At 37.5% G+C, this 16007-nt stretch overlaps 1 long non-coding RNA gene across 3 annotated transcripts in view; it reads left to right on the top strand.

Moving 5' to 3' along the window:
- The window catches only part of LOC112162525, a 113356-nt gene that overhangs the window by 78999 nt on the left and 18350 nt on the right, over nt 1–16007 (top strand). For 2 of the 3 annotated variants that reach the window (XR_002922079.2, XR_004948678.1), the window contains one exon: nt 4461–5690. This is a non-coding gene — a long non-coding RNA (uncharacterized LOC112162525). Of the gene's footprint in view, nt 1–4460; nt 5691–16007 lie in introns of those variants that run through there. The other variant, XR_002922080.2, reaches the window with a different exon arrangement.

The raw sequence follows: 16007 nt of genomic DNA, 5'->3' as shown, positions 1-16007 counted from the left end.
TGGGTATCTTATAAATGCATTATAAAGGTGTAAATATGATGCTTGTTAATAAAAATATAAATACATATTTTGGCTTTAAGGATAAGACATGTGAAGGAATCGAACTATTTGAAACAAATTTTTGCTTCATAGTCTGGACAAGAACAAGCCTTAAAAGGTGATACTTTTGTTTAATGTTACATGACGATCACTTTTATCAGAGAGAAAAGAGTGAGAGAAGTAGCTGTTACCATGACAACATGACGTGCTACGTTTTCAGCGTTTTGTAAAAATAGGTTTAAATTTAAAAATATAACGGGATTGAAATTCTAATTATTGATTTATTGTTTGCCCTTGTTTTATACCATGTTTATACCATGGTGAATACTTGCTTCTGATTGGCTGCTGGGTGTGGATTAAATAGTGACGATGTACACATGAAAATGATGTTTCGGTCACGTAAGCCCAAAGGTTCTCTGTCACTCCGCTGGCTTCTTTAAGGCAAACTTTTACTTCATGATCTTCCCAAAAACAAGAGGTATGAGGTTAACTTTCGACCTATCTTGATGATCAGCATCCACATCGCTTTCCTTTATGGGTGCAGTCAAGAAAATCCGCAGTTCCACATTTCAAACAGTTCTTTTTTTGTGAAAAATATATCTAAACACAAAAAATTACCAGAATAAAGTACTAAAAGTCATTTGAAAATGTATTTCTTTTGTGACTGTTCATGTTGGATAATCCACACCTGGAAGAGCCTTATCCCTCTCATACAATAGTCCCTTATCTAAATAATATTTCTAGACAAAGTATGCATTATCAGATTTTAAAGCGTACCATTGAAGTAACAGTCTGACGAGAAGAAGAGCACCATAGTTCCACACTGCATTCATTTATGATAATGCAAACTTCAAAGGGCATTATCCCTTATATAATTTACATAAATTACTATATATATATGCAGGGTAATGGTCTTCCTAGTGTGCATTATCAGAAATGAAAGGACACCGCTAAGCAATCACCTGACAAGAAGCAGAGGGTCGTAGTTCCACAGTGTACATTAATTTGTGATAATGCACACTTCGAAGGGCATTATCCCTTACTACGGTATGAGTGGGACAATGCTCTTCCAGGTGTGCATTATCAGACATTATTATCGGACACCGTGGAAGCAACCGTCTGATAAGAAGCACAGTGCTGTAGTTATTCAGCCTGTATTAGTTTCTGGTAATGCATACTTCAAAGGACATTATCTCTTACATAAATGACTAGGGTATATGGGGGATAATGCTCTTCCAAGTGTGCATCATCAAAAATGAACAAACACGGCAAAGCAACCTCCTGACGAGAAGCAGAGTGCTGCAATTCCACAATGTACATTAATTTCTGATAATGTACACTTTGAAGGGCATTATCCCTTACATAAATGACTGCAGTGTGACAGGATAATGCTCTTCCAGGTGTGAATTATCAAACATGAACGAACTGTCCAGTAGCAACTGTCTGACCCGAAATGAGATTAACACGAATAGAAAAAAAATGCGTTTAAATATCTCTAATTATTAATCGCAATTGACGCGACAACTTGACACCTCTAATGGATAATTAATTAAAAAAACCTTATTAACTCTTAAAATTTATTTTTTAGACATCCACCAATGCGAATAAATCATTTATAACACATTCATAATGCTTAATACATTTTTAGAAATATTTTGTTAAGGAATCTAGTTTTGTATTCATCTCTTAAATTCGAATTTTTAATTATAATTGGACCAATTAAAAAATAAACAACTGGATGCAATCAAATTACACTCAACTTAATTGGTTTTTAAGCCTTTTTGGTTTGTTTGAGTGATAAAAATCTGCATAGTTCTTCGTTTTCACCTCTGCCTCGCCCTTTCCACCTCCTCACTCCTTCTTCTCCTCCATCTTTCCATCCATCCATCCTTTCTTTCTTTCAATCTGCTCCTCCCAGCATGCAGCTTGTTCACAGATGGCCTCCTCCTCGTTCATTCCTTGCTCTGCAGGAGGAGGAGGAGGAGAGGAAATGGGCCTCTGTTGGTGAGAAAGAGGAGCAGGTTGAGACCTGCTGTTTAATTTACTGACCCGCCAAGTTTTCTCATCAGATCAGCACAACTTGTGGATACATTTCCTAATCCGATGACATTTTGGGGGAAGAGACTATAAAAGTTAGATATGTCAAAAGCTGCACGGAATGAAGCATCTGTGGGGGCGTCTAGTTCATCCACTTAGAATAATACGTGAAAAAGTCCCAAAAAATAAGTCATCAAATTTCACACACACTCACCAGTAAACAACATGGATAGGAAAAAGTTTTAAACAGTTTATAATAATTTAAAGAGACAGCTTGTGTGGTGAGGTGGTCAACTTGGTTCACATTCAGGAAATGATGTAAATTGACGACTTTTTATATATTTACGACTTTAAATCTCATAGATTTACGATTTTTTTCTTGTGAGTTTACGACTTTAAATCTCGTAAATGTATGACTTTAAATCTCATAGATTTCCGATTTTTTTTCTTGTGAGTTTATGACTTTAAATCTCATAGATTTACGATTTTTTTCTTGTGAGTTTATGACTTTAAATCTCGGAGATTTACGAGATTAAAAGTCATAAATTTAGCCTATGACTTTTAAAGTCATAAATATATGACTTTATTCTCTTAATTAAGCAGTCAGTTACGACTTTTTCTCATAAATTTACGAGATTTAAAGTCGTAATTTAAAAAAAATCTTTATAAAGTGGCCTTAATACTCCGTCGTAAATAATAACTACTTCTGATTAGTAAAAAATCCGCCTCCCAGATGGGATTTGAACAGATGAACTACAGGCTGACAGCGAGAGTACTAATCACTGCACCACCGTTTAACACCAAAATGCAAAGTAGGTGTTAAAAGAGGCATCACCAATGTGAAAAGGTGTAAAAATACGAAAATAAAGAACAAACAAATGAAATTGTGTGTAAATAAACAGACACACCTCTGCTTTAAGCCTGTCTAAGCCTATCCCCTACCTAACTTATGCCAGGTTCACACTGGACGCGGAAGCGCCGCCTAGTGGCGCGGAGGGAAATCACACCAGACGCATATTTTTCCGCGACAGTCGACAGATCCTTCTGCCAAAGCTTATTTTGTTTTTGCCATCATGGTTAAATTAATTACCTCATAGGACCCCATGTTTCTGCTGAAGAATTGCTCTCTGCCTCTCTTGTTGTTTTTTTTTTTTACACCCAAAACCTAGCCCCGCCCCCCACTGTGGAGTCACTACGTTGATCGGGGTGTGTGTGTGTGTGTTTGTGTGTGTTGTGACTGTTTATCTCCTCTTTACAGTCTATTTAGATAGAAAAACATGATCGTATATGTCAATAGTGGTGTTTTATTGTGAAAAATTGGTTATATTTTGAATTTGAAACAGATTTTGAAACTTCCTGCCAGAACTGACGCGGAAAGAAAATAAACCAGACGCAAAAACGATTTGCTGTAGAGTGGAGGACCGCAGCGCTTCCGGGTCGAGGCGTTAGACAGCGCCAGGTAAGGAGGGGCGCTGCACAAATTATTGATCACGTCAAACCTCTGAGTTACTTTATTTATGTACTTTGATGACTTCTTAAATCTAAACATGAAATGAGTCGTGTGTCACACTGTTAAAAATAGAAAAAAATATGAATTCATCACTGAGATTTGGTGCCCCCTCCAGTAGATGGTGCCTTAGGCAGCCGCCTAGGACCGGCCCTCCATGACAGGTATATAAATATGAAAAAGTGATAAAATGTAATAGAGCAGGTTTACGTATTCTTTGTATGATTTATTCATACTTCTGTGGTTCATTTGTGATACTTATGTGACAATCTCACAACTTTTCTTGCTTTTTCCCCAAATAACATGTACAAAATGTACTTAGTGGCAGTGTGACACGGCCTTAAGGCTTTTTTTTAGATTTTTTTAGATCAACTTTATTTTATTATCAGGGCTCACCAAACCGTCCACTCACTGCTGTCATTAGAATCTAAAGTGATCCCATTTATTCTTCATGGCGCCGCTCCAACAGTCGAAGCACAAACACACTTTCTGAATGACATGTCTAGAATTTTGATTGCTACCCTGCATATGGAAAGCACATTTGAATACAAATGAGACGGATAATTAAAGCTAAAACTGACACAGCATCTTTTCATCAAGTCAGTATGGAATCCGCCTGCTCTTTTCCTGTTCTTGGCGTTGAGTTTTTATCCCAGAGCCAAACGTTTTTCATCCAGTTGGAGAACGATCCAGACATTGTTCTGTCCAAAGCTTCCGATTCACCAGAACAACACTTCAACCATCTAGGAGAGGGAAGTTTTATATTAAAAAAATATGTTCACAAAATAACAATCTTAGATAAAACGATGTTAATTTGAATATGTTTTATACGTCTTTCATTATTTTTTTTACCCTTTTTTTTCTAATTCCTCTGCAGGCTGACAGGCTAATGGTCCAGATGGTAGAGGCTCCATCTCTGACTGCATCCCTCCATCCATCTCTTCATCTGACGGATGATCCTGGCTGCTGCTCGTGACACGTCACTCCACAGAGGCTCGGAAATCAGCTGCTGCACAGACGTCTGCTCCATAATTCAGTCGGTCTGGAGATCAATTCATGGGTATCAAACGGCATGTGAAAACCAAAAACCCCAAACCCTCCAGAACAGGCTTTTCTGATGCACTCAGATAAAAAGATAAATTATTTACTAAATAAATAACAAAAAGTAAACTACAGTGAACTGCAGCAACATTTAGATAAAACTTCCAGAAAACATAAAATTATTGATATTTAATTCTCACTTTTGAAATCAATCTAGATTTGAACTTGACTCAAAAATACCTACTTAAAAATATAATTACTTAAGTTATACTATCAAAAAATATAGAAAAAATCTTGATTGAAAAAAAAAATAATTTCAGTAAATTTAAAGCTGATTTTGTCGCAAAGAAAAGCAAATGTGGAACACTTTATGTTAGTAATTGGTTGCATATGGATGAAAAGTTGATGTGAAAAGAGGCTTTTCTCTGCGTCTGAATCAGCTCATGTACTTCGAACAGTTGAAGAGTGACTGTATGTCAGATTGTGTGTTTCTGGGTGTTCCTGGTGACAACTCCAGTGTTAAAGGTCATAACTGTACTCACATGTACACGCATCTGAAGTATTAATGTTAGTACAGGTGTTGTTTCTCTGGGATCATACGGCCACCTTAAGGACATCATGAAAAGCGTACCATTTATGTGTGTATTATGAAGTATTCATAAGGTATGGCAAGTTACACACATTTGTTGGTGTTATTGTTGTACAGCGCCTCAATACCAAACTCTAGTCATTAGCAAGATGTGAGTACTGACCACTGAGTGATTAGTACAGCGGCCGACACGGCTCACATGACTGCAAAAGCCACAACACAACAACAAAGCCGAAGTGGGATAACAAAAGCCACAACACAATAAAAAAAGCCAAAACATGACGACAAAAGCTGAAGTGCGACGACAAAAGCTGAAGCATGACGACAAAATTCGAAGCAATACAGCAAAAGCTAATAGAAGACGACAAAAGCTGAAGCATGATAACAAAAACCAAAGCATGACGACAAAAGCCAAAGCAAGACAATCAAAGCTAAAGCACAACAACAAAAGCCATAACATAATGACAAAAGCCGAAACATGATAACAAAAGCCACAACACAATGACAAAAGCCGAAACATGATGGCAAAAGCTGAAGCAAGACAATCAAAGCTAAAGCACAACAACAAAAGCCATAACATAATGACAAAAGCTGAAACATGATGACAAAAGCCGAAGCACAATGACAAAAGCCGAAATACGATGACAGAAACCACAACCCAATGAGAAAAGCCGAAACATGGCGACAAAAGCCAAAGCACAACGACAAAAGCTACAACACAACAACAAAAGCCGAAGCACGATGACAAAAGCCGAAGTACGATGACAAAAGCCACAACCCAATGACAAAAGCCGAAACATGGCGACAAAAGCCAAAGCACAATGACAAAAGCTACAACACAACAACAAAAGCCGAAGCACAATAACAAAAGCCGAAGCATGATGACAAAAGCCGAAGCACAATAACAAAAGCTGAAGCATGATGACAAAAGCCGAAGCAAGACCACAAAGGCCACAACAAAAAAAGTCAAAGCTTGACGACTAAAGCCAAAGCATGGCGACAAATCCCACAACACATTGAAAAAAGGCGAAGCACGACAACAAAAGCCACAACACAACAACAAAAGCCAAAGCATGACGACAAAAACCACAACACAGCAACTTTATTTTTTTATAGTGAAAAATGTTTTGAGAAATCAAACAATGTTGAGTATTGAATAACATTTCTTAATTTACCAAAAGAAAAGCACCATGAATCTTAAGTATAATCAACTATATGTGATACAGTTACAGTGATTATTGTTCTGATCATTAAATACAATGTATCTTACCATTTTATCCAAAAGATGTATTCATTTTCAGATAAAGTTTTTTATAAAGTCATACTCTAATAAAACTTGTAAAATAATGTTTCTGGTACAGTATTGTGATATATCGCGTATCGTATCGTGACATTTATATCCTGATACGTATCGTATCGCCAGACTTTACAGCCATAAATAAGTCAATTTTTAGCCCACAGACAGCACGTATATTACCTGTAAGGGCAGTTGTTACAAGGACTCTAAATCTTGAATTCTCCCATTGAAAATGTTTTCACATTTAAATAAATTGATTGCCAATTATTTAAATACATTAAGAAAGGATTCTTATATTGTCATTAGAAATCATAAGTCATAAAAAGTTTCTTTTGTTATGGTTTACAAGATAGAATGACTGAGATCTCAGAGTATAGAAAGTTTCTTACACTAAAAGTGATTGAATTATCTCAGAAAGTTTTCCTGTTTTTTTGTGACACTGCAGAAAATATCATGCTATGTTTGGCTTCTGTTTATGTTCGGATTAACCAGCCGTGTCATTGAACCAACTGTAAATTACCGAGACAATTACTGAAAAAAGAAGGAAATTGAAAAACACAAGGATAATGTCCAATTTGGAGAGTGATCGCAGAACCTTCCGGTCTCTTTGAATTGTAATCCGTCACACTTAATTAATAGTCATGTTGTACCGGGGCGGATGTTGTCAGAAATCCCTGTAATTGGCTCATCATGGTGATGGTGAGGAGTCAGTCTCAAGGGCAGTCATGCATTTTTTCTGGTGAGTTCTGGTGAGTTGCTCATTTGGGTTAGCTGTCATCATTAGCGCTTTTATTTTTAACTTCACTTTCTGTGCAGCTGTCAGAGAAAAGCCCATTTTTTTCTGTTGACACTGCTTAAAACTTTGCCAAATTGTCTTGTAAACTGGCTTCACCTCATCGGTCCGCTGGTTATTCACTCAGTTTGTCATCATTGTTTCATCAACTGTTAGCTCAGAACAACTACAGTCATTATCTGGGTCAGACCGTTTTAGGCTTCTGTTTGAGACATGTCAAAATCATTAATATTTACTGAATTTGACGTATTTGTGGTTATTTAAAGCTGCAGTTGGACAGTCTTTACTGATTATTGACATCTTCATGGTTTTGATTGGTTGTGAGGTCTTTCTAAGAGTTAACACATTCAACCTCACAAGTCAACACATATTTGGTTAAGGCCCCGTCCATGTCACTTTTTGACGGTTTAGGTGTCCCCAAGTCGTCGTTTTTGGACGTACTGGGTGTTCCCGTTAAAACACGGGTCCCCAACCACCAGGCCGTGAACCAGAACCGGTCCAATACCACGACAAGTCCAGCATTGGTATCTTAACAATACTTAACAGGTATTTTAACCCTAACCCGACACTGGACCAGATGCGGTACCAGACCCGAATCGGTACCGGGCACAAACTGGATGGGGTACCGGACCCAAACCGGTACCAGACAAAGTATCAGGCACAAACTGGATGCGGTACCAGATCAAAATGGATACCAGACACAGTACTGGGCACGAACCGGATGCGATAACGGATACAAACCGGTACCAGATGCGGTACTGGACCCAAACCGATACCAGACACAGTACCAGGCAGGAACCGTATGTGGTACCTGACTCTAACTGGTACCAGATGCAGTACTGTGTGTGAACCGGATGTGGTACCGGTCTCAAATGCTGTACCGGATGCTAACCGGAAGCAGTACTGGATCCAAAGCGATACCAGACGCATTACTGGGTGCAAATCAGTTGTGGTACCGGACCCGAACCAGTACCAGACCCAAACCGATACCAGGAGCAGTACGGTGGTGCGAACCGGAATGCGCTACCGGACCCAAACCGATACCTGGCACAGTACCGAGTGTAAACCGGATGTGGTACCAGACCCAAGCTGGTACCAGACGCAGTATCAGACATGAACCGGATGGGATACTGGACCCAAACTGATAGCGGTACCAAACGCAGTATCGGGTGTGAACCGGATGCGGTACCGGATCCAAACCAGTATCAAATGCTGTACTGGGTGCAAAGTGGATACAGTACTGGAGTCAAAACCAGTACTGGCTTAAGGTTAGGGTACCGGTACTGGGTAAGGGTACCGACACTGGACACGTCCCATGCGCATCCAGTACGGCCTCCTGTACTGCATCCGGTACCGCGTCCTGAGGGTTGTGGACCCTTGAGTTGGGGAAACCCGAAACGTCAAAAAATGAAGCGGAAGAGGCCGTAACCAAACGTCAATGTGTGACAAGTTGGGATGAGAATGTTGTTGTGTGATGTCGTTGTGTATCAAGGATGCATTTGTATGCAACATTCACAACTGTTGGTAGTTTGAAAGGACTTTTGTTGTGTGTTTATGACATTTTGTATTGACATTGTCATTATTTCACACTGTAACGTTTTATTTTGGAACTCTTTTCTTGGTATCTTATCCTAGAAAATGTTCTGCTTTCTTTTGGTGTGTTGTTTTGTAAAGGTTGTGTTAGCTTTTGCAAACCTGAGGTGGCATCCTGGCTGTGTTGACAATGTAAGGTTGGTGGAAAAAGTTTCACTTGTTTTCTTGTGGTAACTTTGACATGTTGTTCGTATTCCTTTCTGTAGTGTGTGTTTGTGTGTGTTTGTCGAGGATGGAGAATAATGGAAACCCGATCCCAAATGACTTGTAAAACATTCAGCATAAGGTAACACTATCTATCTATCTATCTATCTATCTATCTATCTATCTATCTATCTATCTATCTATCTATCTATCTATCTATCTATCTATCTATCTTATCTTAAAATTTCATAAACTATAAAGTTTCATTAAAAATGTTAAGAAAATTGTAACTTTTATTAAAAGTAATTGTAATTGTATTCTTATTATCTCCAGATACTTTTAAAGTATCGGACCCAAACCGGTACCAGACGCAGTACAAAGCGTTTTATTGCATCGAAGACTGACTGCTCTGCTACACAATATGCTGCATTTTGAATCCAAAACTTTTAAGTCTTCAAATATTTTTTTTTATTATGGCCCTTAAGTGCAAATCACATGCAAAAACAGATTAAAGATCAGTTAAAAAAGCGAAAATTATAATGACTATTAAAAAAACAACAACATTACATGTAGGAAACAAAACAAAATTCAGATTCAAAACACAAATACAGACAAAAAAGAAATGAAAATAAAAAGGAAACATCTCAGTAGTTTCAAGAAATCAAAATAATAAAAAAAACGAAACAAAGTAAAAATATATATGACGTTTGGTCATCTTTTCAACCCAGAACGTTATTTGGTAAAGCAAATATATTCATACAGAAGATATTTCTTTCATCTTTTGGCCACACCCACTACAAACGTCTTTACTACGGTTCAGGTAAACGTCCTTCTTCTTTATCAAACATCATCATCCAATCAGTAGCTGTGTTTCAAGGTCAACTTTAGATCTATTTCAAACAAGTAAAAAAAAACACAAAACAATCTCCATTTGTAAAGAAAACTCACAAACTGAAGTCATTAAATAAATGTTTGAAAAGGTGGAAACAAATGCTTGTTTAGGCCCTTTATCCCGTAACATAATTCGTTCCCAGTTTATAATTATAAACAATACAATATGACCATAGCTTTCAAATGTTATTTTCACAAAAAATTAATACAAATTATTATCCAGTCACCATTTCACAATCAAAAAAAATATTTAATTATTTGTTAAATTGTTTTTTTTCGAATAACAATGAAATTGCAAAAATTGGATCTACAATAATACATTTTCCCATTGGAAACACAAGAATTTAGAAAAAACTTGCATAAAATTAAAAAAAACGTTCGTGCACTACAAAGGACCCATAACTGGAGACCTCGCTAAGTCCCACGGCTCATCAAACGTTGAGCTTGTTTCCCACGTAGCTCGTCGCTCCACGGCCTGAATCAGACGCCGACGTCTCCTTTGATAGATGATGATGTGACAGAAATTCAAATGTATCTGCTGTAAATCATTCAGTCAAGTATCGTTCACATCCGTGTTTTTGAATGACTTATTTCGTGAGTTAGTTGTGATTAATTATGATTTAATAAAAATTGTGTTTTTTTGACATTTCTTGAATTTCTCTAAAGTTTTGGGTATAATACCTACTTTTTCCGGTTTCCTTTTTTTTAATTTCTGAAACAGTTTTGTTTTTTTGTTTTAATTTCTTAAATTATGTTCATATAAATTCATTGTTTTGCTTTTTTAATTTTTAAAGATCTTTATCATAAAGTTGATTTGCATTTACAGCAAGATGACATAAATAGAAAGTAGAATCTGTGGTCGTTTCATCACTTCAGTTCGATACGCTGAGATCCTGTAATCTCTCCAAAGGATCAGACGGAGGAGGCCTGTGAGCTGTTGAGAACTAATTAACCGCCTCCATCAGGGAGCATCACACCAGCTGAAGACCTCCGTCCTCTGTCCTTCTCATCTTCTCCTAAAAAGACGACAAAAATCCCTCCATTCCTGTGTCTGTCCGTCCACCCGTCCCGTAATCCCCGCCAGCAGGATGTGCTAAGTGTCCGTAAAGATTTGCCAGATCCATCCGTCTTAACCTCCATCTTTCTTTGGTTATTTGTCTGCCTTGCATATGGCTAGGTCACATTCACTCCTTCCACCTTTCCCTCCCTCCATCTGCAGAGAGGTTGGGTTTGTTAATAGTCCATATGGCCTCATCATATGCTTGCCAGTGAATTCTAATGACAGGAGATTGGCAGGCGTTCCCCACTGGCCGCCAACCCGACTTTAATGAAACCTGCTGACTTATCGGAAACAGCCCGCATGGCTCCTGTCGCTTTCTGAGAGAATAAAGTTATTTTGTGTTTTTAGTTAAAGTTGTGTTGGAATAAACCAATGAGTGACCCATTAAAGAATATAAGAGATCCTCTATTTGCAGGTTGTGAAGACATTAAACTGCTAAAATATGTTAAAGTTAGTGACTAATGTAGCTTTTTATTAGAATTGGAGGAATACCTCCTAACTAAAGACTGAGTGTTGATGGGTATGAACTTGGGGTGTAATCGATGAACCGATTTATTGTCCTACCTATACCACGAATCTGCAACCTTTAACACCAAAGAGCCATTTTGGACGACCAAAAACCTTCCTCAACGTTAAGAAAAAAGACACTTTTGTGACCATTAAGACATTCATTTACAAAATGTTTTATTGAAATAAGCAATAACTAAATTATGATTTTTTTTTCTGTTTAACTTAACTATTCACTGCATACCTGTTCTTTTCAAAATAAAAGACCACATCATTTGTATCAGATTTACTTCATGCAAAAATAAAAAAAATCTGAATTTGATGTTTTTATCATTTTACTATCTAATATGAACACGAAAAAAATGTAATTCTATACATTAAAAACTAGCAGCAGTAGATTAGAAGGAGCTCTATATTTATTCTAATAATGACAAATTAAAATATAATTTTTGTGCGTTTTGGATGAGTGGTAGAGCACACAAGGCCTCTTGATCTAGAATAATGTCTGTAGAAGTACGAAAATGTTACTTTACAAATTTAAGACCTCACATTTAACAAATAAACCCATTTATAAAAATAGTTAAAGAGCCACATGTGTTACAGACCCCTAAACTACACTAACATAAAATCATTTTAAGATGAAATCTATCGATTATATGGATCTTGGTTCTACCATTTGGATTGAAACACGGATTAATGTACTGAATTACAGTAATAAATTATAATTACTGGACTAGAGAATCTCTTGATGTTTCTTTACTTTGGTTTTTTAAGCTCTGATATTTTCTCAGTTAAATGAAACAAAACAGATTAATTTCCCAAAAGAAAACAACTATTCACGCGTATTTTATGAACTACGTACAGTTCGGTTTGAAGTTCTTTCTTGGCCACATGGACTGGAGAAAGGAGAGAAAATCTCTGGGCTGCAGCTGTGTCTGCAGCTCACCCCTCCCCGTGAGTGGGTCAACTACCGAGAACAAACTTCACACATCTAGGTAGTTTGGTTGACTCACAGTAGTGCAGAACTGTGCTCAAAAGACAGACGTAGAGAGAGACGTAGAGCGAGAGAGAGGTGCAACCACACTAATGGAATATCCAAAGTCAAGAAAAATGAAAATGGAGACTTTGAATAGTTCTTTGTGTTTTAAGGTTGGTTTGGTTTCAGATAGAGGTGTCTGTGTCATTGTTCACACTGTTGTCTAATGAAGTGGTGTTGTGTCCTGAACTATCTTCACACTCAGGTCACTGCTTGAAGAATAGTTAGATGAAAGACTGGAGATCCTGTTGGTTCAGGAGGTTTTTCCTGGAGGATTTGAATGTATTTGAGTGATGGGCGACTGGGTTTCTCTAAATGAATGAAAAACAGCTTTATGTGTTTGTCTTTCCATCCATCCATCCGTCTCTTCCTTCATTTATCCATCCATCCATCCGTCTCTTCATCCATCCGTCATCCATCCATCTCTTCATCCATCCATCTATTTGTCCATCCATCCATCCGTCTCTTTATTTATCCATCATCCATCCATCTCTTCATCCATCCATCTATTTGTCCATCCATCCATCCATCCATCCATCCATCCATCCATCCATCCATCCATCTCTTCCTTTATCATCCATCCATCCATCTATTTGTCCATCCATCCATCCATCCATCCATCCATCCATCCACACGACCGTATGTCCCTGTATTCCTCCAGTAACTTATAAATTCCTTTTAAAGTTAATTACCTCCACTGATCTTTACATTTTTAGACTCATTGTTATTTTTTCTCCATCATTTCACCTTCAATAGAAACCTCATGGACCTAAAGGGTTTCTGGATCAAGGACACAGATCATCACATTTCTGAGTCAACATAGAGATTCAACCCTTTGAAGAGAGTGATCCTCATTCCTGCACTGGAGGAAAAAATATGTTTGGATCTAAAGAAACCTTCATGTTGGGACTTAGAAGTGTCATGTTTGACTTTCATACGCGTCTCGTCTGAGTCTTACAGGACGGAGGGTTGGTGTCAAAATGTTGGATTACTGCATCCCCAAAGGCTCTGCTTTAAACCCAGCCTCTGTGTTTGGAAGTGGGAAATTCACATTCTACATTATTTATGATCTACTGTGTGTTTTTTCTCCAAGTAAAATCCCAAAAGGTTCTGAATCCCTGAAAGTGCAACTTACCTTATTTCAGTGAAATAGAATTTGATATCTCCTGTTGTTTGGATAAAGTTGTCAGTGAGCTTGGAGGCTTTTCTCCTTATTTTGGTCAAATAAAAAGGATTTTCAAATGAGTCTAACATGTTTTTGTTAGAAACAAGTGTTCAGAATGCAGTAATAAAAGCGTCAGGTTATTGGTTCTTGGCATCGCCCCTGCTTTCTGGATGGATTTCTTCTAAAAGTTTAACCATTTCAGTGACTAAATCCTCCTGGTTATCCACTTAATTACCATAAAACACCCAAAATTGTTTTATTTGTTTGAGCAAACTCTTAAACTTTCCCTTAAATCCCATTTTTATGCAATGAAATGTACAATAAAAACCTCGTTATATTACTTCGTATTCGTGTTTTTTCATTCTCACTGTAAATCGCTGAGCAATTAAGTAGTTTATGTCCATGAAAGTAGTGGCGAGAACGGCTCAGGTGGTTGAGCAGGTCGCCCAATGATCGAATACTCAACGTACTCCCTCCAATCCACTGTTGTGTTCTTAGGCTGGACACTCCACCCCCCTGCCTCCAGTGTGGCTCCACTGGTGTGTGAACGTACTTGAATGGATGTCCCGGTGATGGTCAGCGAGGGCGACGGCGAGTACTGGCTGCTGGAAAAAAGGGTTAAACATTGTGGTTATTTATGTGAAATTTTCACAGATTGATAACAAATGAACTACGTTAAAACCCCGGAAGAAGTACGAATTAACCCAAAGAACACGTAAAGCTGAGCTGAAATAATATCGTGGAGCTTCCTTCATTTATCCATTTATGTACTACCTTTTCTGGTTCTCATGGTGCTTTGTTTTTCTAGAAATTACTTTATGTTTGTGTTTTTGTATTTTTCACATTTTGGATTCTCAATTTTTTTTAATTTTAAAATGTAGTGCTGTTTTTTTATCTGTTTCTTTTTAATATACGATAGTCGTTGTAATCAATATTTGGGTCAGGTGGTTTGCGGATGAGATTTGTCCTTCAGGGCCACCGTAGGTTTTAGAATAAGCCGAATATCAATCCAAAACACGCACGACATTTTTAAGTTTATCTGATCTGCTCTGAATCTCATGGTCTGACTCCACCATCCTCCAGAAGGTGACAGTAGACACTGAAGCTGATTTCCACTCGTCTCTCCACACTATCCATGATCAGACACTAATTCCATCAGTGAGGAAACCAGAGAAAGAAAACAAAAGAGCAGATTGAGGATGAGAACATAGATGAAAGTATGAGAGGAGAGGAGGGGTTAATGAAACAAGAGGGAGGAAAAGGTAGAGAAAAAAACAGAAAAACCAGGAGGATAACACAGGATGAAATCCAAAACACAGAAGAATGAACCAACAAAAGCAGCTCTTCACTGTGCAAAAATATTCTGCAAAGTTCCAGGGAGAGAGGAGGTGATGGGGACAGATATTAGGAGGCAGTGATGCTGTTACCTCGGAGACGGTTACTACGGCAGCAATTTGACCCCAGCCATTCTCCTCAGATGGTCTCCATCTGTTCTCATTACAGATGGATTAATAGCAGGGGAAAAAAAAAACTGGTGTGAGACTGTGTTTTCAGCAGCGTAAAACCAGTGAAGAGAAGGAACGAGAGACTATAGCTAATATATGCTGGAGGTCAACAATTTATCACTTCTGGGCTTTAAATGTTTGCAAACCGGCAGCAGTCCTGTTGAATCCAAAACCACATACGTTCTGAACACACATAGATGTGCAAAGTCATGCTAAAAGAAATAAGAAGTTTTCAAATTCAATCATTTGAGCCCTAGTGGGCGGCATCTCATTGTCTGCAACAAAGTCCTCTTGTTAAAAAAAAGGAGCACCAATAGGGGTCAATCTCCATGTAAGTGACTGAGACTCTTTATCACAAATTTCATTTTTGGTTCTAAACAGATCCAATCTTCAGTATTACTCTATACCACATGTGTCAAAGTCAAGGCCGTAATTAAATCTGGAGCTCCAGATCATTTTATTTTATTGTTATCAATGGCCACATGAGATCTTGTGCTTATTTATAACTTATATAATCTTGATAAAAATATATTTTTATGGAGAGTAAAATATTGAGTTATTTAAGGTTTAAGTTGATTTATTCTGGAATAATATTCCTGCATTTTTATTATTTATAATTATGTTAAAAAGTTACTATTTTAAAGCTTTTTGGACTATTTGGGCATTTACTAAGGTTTTTTAGGCTATTTTGAAGTTTATTTAATATTTCAGCTGCTTTGACTAATTTAGGATTTTTTTTTCCTGTTCTAGGCTGTTCTAGAGTTAGGCTAATATTTACATGCTATCTGTTTTGGCTAATTAAG

Source organism: Oryzias melastigma, linkage group LG11 (genome assembly GCF_002922805.2).
Source record: "Oryzias melastigma strain HK-1 linkage group LG11, ASM292280v2, whole genome shotgun sequence".
Taxonomy (NCBI): domain Eukaryota; kingdom Metazoa; phylum Chordata; class Actinopteri; order Beloniformes; family Adrianichthyidae; genus Oryzias; species Oryzias melastigma.
This window is presented reverse-complemented; position numbering and strand designations above follow the sequence as displayed.